Raw genomic sequence first — 10,000 nt, 5'->3', positions numbered from 1 at the left:
CGTACCCGGCCCCAAACATGCAAGGTCGTCCAGGGCCGAGAAGCGCGCGGCCGATCGCGGCAGGCCGGCGAGGTGCCTCCATATAGCTTCGTCGACAACAGATGTTTGTGGCGGGCGCTCAAGCTCCGGCGGCGAGGGTGGCCCCTCCGGCAGCGACTCCGGGGCGGGTGAATCGCACAGACCATGCTGCGTCTGTTGTTCCCGCCTCAGCTCCTCTACGTATTCCCGCACCATCGTCCTGTGTGCCACCGTCCTCCTCCTGCACTTGATGGCATCCAGGGTACGGTGCGGAAACAAGGGTAGAAGCTCCTGGTTTGCAAAGAGGACTTTGGAGTCACTGGCACAGAGAAGCCTAGCCTCCGCCAGGGCGAGCTCCCGCATTTCTTCTTCCGCCCACCGAGCTCGCTTCCTATCGGTTGTAATCTCCGCATTTGCCGCTTCCGGATGGGCGCGGCGCCGGTGTTGTCCGAGCCCGATCTTGCTGTGGAAGGCACGGCTGCAAATGCTGCAGTGGAACCATGGCTCCACGGCCTCCTCTACTTCAGGGACGGTTGGCAGGCTAGCAGTCGGGACTGTTAGGCTGGGTCCTTCAGCGGAAGGCCCGGTACCCGTGTTTTTTTAACTTGTTGTCCCAACATTAAGGTCCGAGGGGAAGATCGGGACACCGCCGCAACTGCGGTGCTCTTCGCGTTCCAAACCCTATCTCCCTGCTAGAGGATTCCAGCGAACTCGAACGCTCATGCAGAAAAGAAAACTCTTCCCCGATCTCCCGACGGCGTCTCCAGGTCCTTTTGGGTTACCCCGACGAGCATCTCTAAAAGAGGGGCCCAACTTGTATCGGTTCCGCTGCCGGGTTCCGGAATAGGAACCGGATTCCCTTTCGCCCAACGGGGGCCAGCACAAAGTGCATCATGCTATGACAGCCCCCATCATCATCGGATTTCTCCTAGGGCTTAGGATTGACTGACTCGTGTGCAACGGCTGTTCACACGAAACCCTTCTCCGCGTCAGCCCTCCAGGGCCTCGCTGGAGTATTTGCTACTACCACCAAGATCTGCACCGACGGCGGCTCCAGGCAGGCTCACGCCCAGACCCTTCTGCGCCCACCGCCGCGACCCTCCTACTCGTCAGGGCTTCGCAGCCGGCCGCAAGGACCAGCCATGACTGCCAGACTGACGGCCGAGTATAGGCACGACGCTTCAGCGCCATCCATTTTCAAGGCTAGTTGCTTCGGCAGGTGAGTTGTTACACACTCCTTAGCGGATTCCGACTTCCATGGCCACCGTCCTGCTGTCTTAAGCAACCAACGCCTTTCATGGTTTCCCATGAGCGTCGATTCGGGCGCCTTAACTCGGCGTTTGGTTCATCCCACAGCGCCAGTTTTGCTTACCAAAAGTGGCCCACTTGGCACTCCGATCCGAGTCGTTTGCTCGCGGCTTCAGCATATCAAGCAAGCCGGAGATCTCACCCATTTAAAGTTTGAGAATAGGTTGATGTCGTTTCGGCCGAAAGGCCTCTAATCATTCGCTTTACCGGATGAGACTCGTACGAGCACCAGCTATCCTGAGGGAAACTTCGGAGGGAACCTGCTACTAGATGGTTCGATTAGTCTTTCGCCCCTATACCCAGCTCCGACGATCGATTTGCACGTCAGAATCGCTACGGATCCATCAGGGTTTCCCCTGACTTCGTCCTGGCCAGGCATAGTTCACCATCTTTCGGGTCCCAACGTGTACGCTCTAGGTGCGCCTCACCTCGCAATGAGGACGAGACGCCCCGGCAGTGCGGAGGCCGCCACCCCGTGAAGGGCGGGGAAGCCCCATCCTCCCTCGGCCCGCGCAAGGCGAGACCTTCACTTTCATTACGCCTTTAGGTTTCGTACAGCCCAATGACTCGCGCACATGTTAGACTCCTTGGTCCGTGTTTCAAGACGGGTCGTGAAATTGTCCAAAGCTGAAGCGCCGCTGACGGGAGCCATTATTCCGCCCGAGAGCATCCCGAGGAGCGCTTGTCGGGAGCCCGAGCGCGCAAAGGGGCGAATCGACTCCTCCAGATATACCGCCGGGCAGCCAGCCAGGACACCGGGGCTCTGCCCAACAGACGCGAACCGAGGCCCGCGGAAGGACAGGATGCGCACCCGGGCCGTAGGCTGGCACCCCGCGGGTCGCGACGTCCTACTAGGGGAGAAGTGCGGCCCACCGCACACCGGAACGGCCCCACCCCGCGGCGAGTGGAAAGGCAACCGGACACGACCCCGCCGCGGATTGCTCCGCGCGGGCGGCCGGCCCCATCTGCCGAGGGCGGAGGCCAGTGGCCGGATGGGCGTGAATCTCACCCGTTCGACATTTCGGACTTCTCACGTTTACCCCAGAACGGTTTCACGTACTTTTGAACTCTCTCTTCAAAGTTCTTTTCAACTTTCCCTCACGGTACTTGTTCGCTATCGGTGTCGTGGTCATATTTAGTCTCAGATGGAGTTTACCACCCACTTGGAGCTGCACTCTCAACCAACCCGACTCGAAGGAGAGGTCCCGCCGACGCTCGCACCGGCCGCTACGGGCCTGGCACCCTCTACGGGCCGTGGCCTCATTCAAGTTGGACTTGGGCTCGGCGCGAGGGGTCGGGGTAGTGGACCCTCCCAAACACCACATGCCACGACAGGCAACAGCCTGCGGGGTTCGGTGCTGGACTCTTCCCTGTTCGCTCGCCGCTACTGGGGGAATCCTTGTTAGTTTATTTTCCTCCGCTTAGTAATATGCTTAAATTCAGCGGGTAGTCTCGCCTGCTCTGAGGTCGTTGTACGAGGTGTCGCACGCCACACCGCCAGCCCGCTGTGCACGCTACCGAGTAAGTACCGGTATGCGAACCGCCAGGCGACGGGCGCGCATCGCACGTTTAAGGAGACGCGGCCGGACCCACAGGCGGCCACGACACTTCCTGGTCTGCGAAGCGGGGCAAACGCCGCGCGCTTCAGTATACGTAGCCGACCCTCAGCCAGACGTGGCCCGGGAACGGAATGCATGGACCGCATGTGCGTTCGAAACGTCGATGTTCATGTGTCCTGCAGTTCACATGTCGACGCGCAATTTGCTGCGTTCTTCATCGACCCACGAGCCGAGTGATCCACCGTCCTGGGTGATCTTTTCACAGTTTCCACTGTCTCTTTCAAGACAGTTGCATAGGCAGGACTGAGGCGTGTGGCGGCTCCTGTTCCAGCGTTCCGTGTCCAACGGCCTCACGGCCGATGGGCGTCGTACGGCTCCACACCGGAGCGGACAGGCACTCGGGCGAAAGTCATCCAAAACCGGCGCCAGGCGCCAGGTGCCGCCGGCCAGCCGCTCCAGCGCTTCAGCGCTCGTACCACACAACATTGCCGTTAGTTTTGAGACGAACGCGTGGTTCCGCACGCGGCGCACGGCTACTGCGAGCCGTACAGGTAGCGTGTTGCGCGACACGACACGCACATCGAAAGACATGCAGTCTAGTCGGTAATGATCCTTCCGCAGGTTCACCTACGGAAACCTTGTTACGACTTTTACTTCCTCTAAATGATCAAGTTTGGTCATCTTTCCGGTAGCATCGGCAACGACAGAGTCAATGCCGCGTACCAGTCCGAAGACCTCACTAAATCATTCAATCGGTAGTAGCGATGGGCGGTGTGTACAAAGGGCAGAGATGTAATCAACGCGAGCTTATGACTCGCGCTTACTGGGAATTCCTCGTTCATGGGGAACAATTGCAAGCCCCAATCCCTAGCACGAAGGAGGCTCAGCGGGTTACCCAGACCTTTCGGCCTAGGAAGACACGCTGATTCCTTCAGTGTAGCGCGCGTGCGGCCCAGAACATCTAAGGGCATCACAGACCTGTTATTGCTCAATCTCGTGCGGCTAGAAGCCGCCTGTCCCTCTAAGAAGAAAAGCAATCGCTGACAGCATGAAGGATGTCACGCGACTAGTTAGCAGGCTAGAGTCTCGTTCGTTATCGGAATTAACCAGACAAATCGCTCCACCAACTAAGAACGGCCATGCACCACCACCCACCGAATCAAGAAAGAGCTATCAATCTGTCAATCCTTCCGGTGTCCGGGCCTGGTGAGTTTACCCGTGTTGAGTCAAATTAAGCCGCAGGCTCCACTCCTGGTGGTGCCCTTCCGTCAATTCCTTTAAGTTTCAGCTTTGCAACCATACTTCCCCCGGAACCCAAAAGCTTTGGTTTCCCGGAGGCTGCCCGCCGAGTCATCGGAGGAACTGCAGCGGATCGCTGGCTGGCATCGTTTATGGTTAGAACTAGGGCGGTATCTGATCGCCTTCGAACCTCTAACTTTCGTTCTTGATTAATGAAAACATACTTGGCAAATGCTTTCGCTTCTGTTCGTCTTGCGACGATCCAAGAATTTCACCTCTAACGCCGCAATACGAATGCCCCCGCCTGTCCCTATTAATCATTACCTCGTGTTCCGAAAACCAACAAAATAGAACCGAGGTCCTATTCCATTATTCCATGCACACAGTATTCAGGCGGGCTTGCCTGCTTTAAGCACTCTAATTTGTTCAAAGTAAACGTGCCGGCCCACCGAGACACTCAATAAAGAGCACCCTGGTAGGATTTCAACGGGGTCCGCCTCGGGATGCACGAGCACGCACGAGGCGGTCGCACGCCTTCGGCTCGCCCCACCGGCAGGACGTCCCACGATACATGCCAGTTAAACACCGACGGGCGGTGAACCAACAGCGTGGGACACAAACCCAACTACGAGCTTTTTAACCGCAACAACTTTAATATACGCTATTGGAGCTGGAATTACCGCGGCTGCCCGCACCAGACTTGCCCTACAATAGATACTCGTTAAAGGATTTAAAGTGTACTCATTCCGATTACGGGGCGTCGGATGAGTCCCGTAAAGTTATTTTTCGTCACTACCTCCCCGTGCCGGGAGTGGGTAATTTGAGCGCCTGCTGCCTTCCTTGGATGTGGTAGCCGTTTCTCAGATTCCCTCTCCGGAATCGAACCCTGATTCCCCGTTACAACCATGGTAGGCGCAGAACCTACCATCGACAGTTGATAAGGCAGACATTTGAAAGATGCGTCGCCGGTACGAGGACCATGCGATCAGCCCAAATTTATTCAGAGTCACCAAGGCAAACGGACTGGACGAGCCGACCGATTGGTTTTGATCTAATAAAAGCGTCCCTTCCATCTCTGGTCGGGACTCTGTTTGCATGTATTAGCTCTAGAATTACCACAGTTATCCAAGTAACGTGGGTACGATCTAAGGAACCATAACTGATTTAATGAGCCATTCGCAGTTTCACCTTAATGCGGCTTGTACTGAGACATGCATGGCTTAATCTTTGAGACAAGCATATGACTACTGGCAGGATCAACCAGGGAGCTGCGTCAGCTAGAGCTGAGCAGCCGGCCGCCCGGGAGAGTGTCCCGGGGGCCTGCGCGAACACGCAAGTGTCCGCTCAATTATTCTGCAAACAGGTGGAGGCTGAGCTCCCCTGCACAATACACCTCCAAACCCTCTCAGGTACCGGCGGCGCGCAGCGCCGTCCTAAGTACTTGGTCGGGTTCGAGAGAGGCGCAATCGCCCGGAGTTAGGCGAGTAGACGCTTTAGGTGCGACCACCCGTGCTCCCAACTGAGCTTGCCGCTGCCGACAGAGGCCCGGGAGCGTGCTGTCGTGGCATTGCCGGCGGGAGACAACACGCGCCACCTACGGTGACCGGCAGCTCCAACGCCAGCGCCACAGAAGGACAAAAGCCCCACTTGGGTGCCGAAGCGAACTCTCCCAGCACAGCGCACGCACCAACACGTCCGCACAGCTGCGATACAAACCACCTGCGAGAACTGCTGGGGCGACCGAGCAGCAGACGGCGTCACGGCGCCGAGCGCCGGGCGGCGGCGCATCCTCAGCGCACACAGTCCTCAATCGGACCAGCACACTGCAGATGGCCACCGCGCTTCGCACCGGGCCCGCGAGGACCTACTATGGCCGCAAGGCGCCGCGCGCAGGGTGCGCCGGCGCGCAGCTGCGCCGCCTGCCGCGTCCGTCGGCCGGCGCGCCTGCCACTGGCCGCCCCCACCAGCCGGCTGTAGCGCGTCCGCCCACGCAGCGCGCTGCCAGCACGCCAGGCGGCCCCCCCCACCGGCGGGGGACGGTCCCACCCAACCACCGCCGCGTATCGCTTCACACCCAGATGCCATTCACGTTCGTGGGCATGGTGGGTATCGCTGAAACAACCGGTTAATAGCTCAACCGATCGTCGCCATCACTGATTCACCTCTATCGAGAACAACCGCACCACAACGGGTTACCAGTTGTTCATTTGCGTAACGTCACCAGCAAACGTAGACGTCCATCGCCATTTGCAACGTCAACGAGTATTGCATGCCTGTGTCAGGAGTCACAACACACTTCGTCTGTCCACATACACGCAACAAACTATATTGCGACGGTTGCAGTTAGGCAACACTACACTAATTTAACGAGTCGCATAACAATTACAGAGCAGGTTAAGGTGCAACGTGCATCAGGTTAAGGAACAATATGGGTTAGGTTAAGGGGCAACATGGGTTAGGTTAAGGCACAACGTAGGTTAGGTTATGGCACAATATAGGTTAGGTTATGGCGCGACATAGGTTAGGTTATGGCGCACATAGGTTAGGTTATGGCGCGACATAGGTTAGGTTATGGCGCGACATAGGTTAGGTCATGGCGCGACATAGGTTAGGTTAAGGCGCAACATGGGTTAAGTTAAGGCGCAACATGGGTTACGTTAAGGCACAACATGGGTTAGGTTAAGGCGCAACATGGGTTAGGTTAAGGCACAATGTAGGTTAGGTTAAGGCACAATGTAGGTTAGGTTAAGGCACAATGTAGGTTAGGTTAAGGCACAACGTAGGTTAGGTTAAGGCGCAATGTAGGTTAGGTTAAGGCGCAACGTAGGTTAGGTTAAGGCACAACGTAGGTTAGGTTAAGGTGCAACATAGGTTAGGTTACGGCGCAACATAGGTTAGGTTAAGGCGCAACATAGGTTAGGTTAAGGCGCAACATAGGTTAGGTTAAGGCACAACATAGGTTAGGTTAAGGTGCAACATAGGTTAGGTTAAGGCGCAACATAGGTTAGGTTAAGGCGCGACATAGGTTAGGTTAAGGCGCAGCATAGGTTAGGTTAAGGCGCAACATAGGTTAGGTTAAGGCGCAACATAGGTTAGGTTAAGGCGCAAATATAGGTTAGGTTTTGGCGCGCCATAGGTTAGGTTATGGCGCGACATAGGTTACGTTATGTCGCGACATAGGTTAGGTTATGGCGCGACATAGGTTACGTTATGGCGCGACATAGGTTACGTTATGGCACGACATAGGTTAGGTTATGGCGCGACGTAGGTTAGGTTTTGGCGCGACGTAGGTTAGGTTAAGGCACGACATAGACTAGGTTAAGGCGCGACATAGGTTAGGTTAAGGTGCAACATGCGTTAGGTTAAGCCGCAACATGGGTTAGGTTAAGGCACAACATGGGTTAGTTTAAGGCGCAACATGGGTTAGGTTAAGGCACAATGTAGGTTAGGTTAAGGCACAATGTAGGTTAGGTTAAAGCACAATGTAGGTTAGGTTAAGGCACAATGTAGGTTAGGTTAAGGCACAACGTAGGTTAGGTTAAGGCGCAACGTAGGTTTGGTTAAGGCGCAACATAGGTTAGGTTAAGGCGCAACATAGGTTAGGTTAAGGCGCAACATAGGTTAGGTTAAGGCGCAACATAGGTTAGGTTAAGGCACAATATAGGTTAGGTTAAGGTACGATATATGTTAGGTTAAGGTACGATATAGGTTAGGTTAAGGTACGATCTAGGTTAGGTTAAGGTACAATATAGCTTAGGTTAAGGTACAATATAGCTTAGGTTAAGGTACAATATAGCTTAGGTTAAGGTACAATATAGCTTAGGTTCAGAAACACATTGTTGTAAGGAAAGGTGTATTTGGCGGGGGGGGGGGGGCGGTAGGTTCGTTGATAGTGATTATTGTAAGTGGATGCCTGCCACATCACCCGATTTGTCACGTCAGGATGCACTTTTGGCTCATGACAGGTGTCGCTCCGATTCCATGGTTGTGGCAGATCTGTGTCTTTCATTCCTGCCATTGTTTGTGTGCTGTGACAGGAGGCAGTATTGTGATGTTGGGTGCACCCCTGTGTATGACATGTGTGGGTGTTCGTGGCTTAGCTGAGTAATGGCGGATGTCGGAAGGGTGGGATATTCTGTTTTCTGGGTGGACCTCCCGGTCTGGTTATGATAGTGTGGTTTGTGTAATGTGGCGGAGAGGATGCACTGGATGTTCTTCCATGCTGGTAGTTAGATATTGTGTGTGTGCCTGTTACAGGCAGAGAGTAGTGTGTGATAAGAGTGTCTGGCTGACGTATGGTTCTCATTGTGTGCAGAGTCTTTCAGCATGTATAGGGACGGTTGTATATATTATCTGTATTCTGATGGCTCTGCATCTATTACTAATCAGTGCTGTGTATACGGTTACTCTGGTTCCAGTCGAAACTGTTCTATCTCTGTACATTAGTGACACTGCGGCTCCACTATGTTGCTACCCATGTCGGCCGTTTCCCCCAGTGTATGGCAAATGATTATCAGCAATCAGTCTATTAGTCAATACCGGTAGTGTGACGACGTCAAATGTCCAGGATGGGGGAAGCTACACCCTTCCCGTGGGTCAGGGCCTAGAAAGACTCTTCCCACGCAGGAGGCTCGGACTGTCGTTACTCTTCCGAGAAATATATTTGCCCAACGTTTTTTGCGACTGCGAGTGCAACGCCCACGGGTACCGACATGGATGGGGCGTTTCCTAGCTGATCGCTCAGCATCGGAGAAATATATTTGCCCAACGTTTTTTGCGACTGCGAGTGCAACGCCCACGGGTATCGACATGGATGGGGCGCTTCCTAGCTGATCGCTCAACATCGGAGAAATATATTTGCCCAACGTTTTTTGCGACTGCGAGTGCAACGCCCACGGGTATCGACATGGATGGGGCGCTTCCTAGCTGATCGCTCCGCATGGGAATCCGTACAGTGAGCAATGCGATCGCGTCTGTAGCATGTACGTGGTACAGCTCACAGCTCATGTATAGGGACAGCGGGAATGTCGCATATTGGACATAACTCTTCATGAAACGCAAGTTATAAGTGTGGATTGCACCTTACGAGTGCGGGAAACTTCCGCCGTTCATCCGCTGGCGTTGCGAGTTTGGCGGTTGGGGTGGGGCACGAACGGGTGCGGGTGGTGTGATTCCCGGTCCACGACTTCGTGCGGCAGAGGCACTGGCGTTTGGGTGCTGTGGTCGACAGAGGCTGCATGCTTTGTGGGTGGCGTCGAAAGATGGGCACTGTCGGGCCATCGATGTCTTAGTCGGCTTGGCGTCTCATAGATGGCGGTATCGTCGTTGCAGGAGGTCATGCTGAGGGAGACCTACAGATGGCGGTATGTTGTGTGGTGCGCTCGACATGGCGGACGTCGTGTTGTTAGATGTGCATGCGGTTCCGCCGTATTTGCATAGATGGCGATACTTTATTGCCAGCAGGGTTGGCGTAGTTCCGTCGGATCCCTGTAGATGGAGGTGTCCATTCTGGACTGGATGTCAATGTCGTATAGTCACATTCCCATAGATGGTGGTATGGTATCTTTACTGTGGACATTCATGTCGACGGCACGAGAGGGCGCGCGCGCGAGTCCGACCACTATCGCTCTATTTCGTAATACCTCGCCCCTCCCCCCTATGGACTTATCACCACCCACACTAGCCGCCCCGGGGACTTGCCAACGACACACCCTATCCCAAGTCTATTTTCTTGCGAAGCATCATGTGGTGTTATATTTTATTTCACATCCATAGTGTAGGGGTATTGTAGTTCACCGTACGGCGGTGGACGCTGTGTTACCACACGCCGGGGGGGACGGCGAAAACGAACCGTTGACCGCCGGGCGCCGCCCGGC

The 10,000-nt window shown here is 55.1% G+C and overlaps 1 long non-coding RNA gene, 2 other non-coding genes and 1 pseudogene across 3 annotated transcripts in view; 1 reads left to right on the top strand and 3 right to left on the bottom strand.

The window, feature by feature from the left end:
* The window catches only part of LOC126474993 (uncharacterized), a 36,387-nt gene extending 35,007 nt beyond the window's left edge, over positions 1-1,380 (top strand). The window contains exon 2 of the long non-coding RNA XR_007586630.1: positions 1,238-1,380. This is a non-coding gene — a long non-coding RNA (uncharacterized LOC126474993). The remainder of the gene's footprint in view (positions 1-1,237) is intronic.
* Positions 1-2,796, bottom strand: part of LOC126475652 (large subunit ribosomal RNA) — a 6,887-nt pseudogene extending 4,091 nt beyond the window's left edge.
* A 188-nt stretch (positions 2,797-2,984) lies between these two features.
* On the bottom strand, positions 2,985-3,138 carry LOC126476486 (5.8S ribosomal RNA). The gene has a single exon (XR_007587015.1). It is a non-coding gene; the product is annotated as a 5.8S ribosomal RNA (ribosomal RNA).
* Positions 3,139-3,489: 351 nt separating this feature from the next.
* LOC126476952 (small subunit ribosomal RNA) lies at positions 3,490-5,391 on the bottom strand. Its single transcript, XR_007587382.1, has one exon. It is a non-coding gene; the product is annotated as a small subunit ribosomal RNA (ribosomal RNA).
* Positions 5,392-10,000: the final 4,609 nt, after the last annotated feature.

Source organism: Schistocerca serialis, chromosome 4 (assembly GCF_023864345.2).
Source record: "Schistocerca serialis cubense isolate TAMUIC-IGC-003099 chromosome 4, iqSchSeri2.2, whole genome shotgun sequence".
NCBI classification, from domain to species: Eukaryota; Metazoa; Arthropoda; class Insecta; order Orthoptera; family Acrididae; genus Schistocerca; species Schistocerca serialis.
Note: the sequence above shows the minus strand (reverse complement) of the source record. Positions and strands in the feature narration are given on the sequence as shown.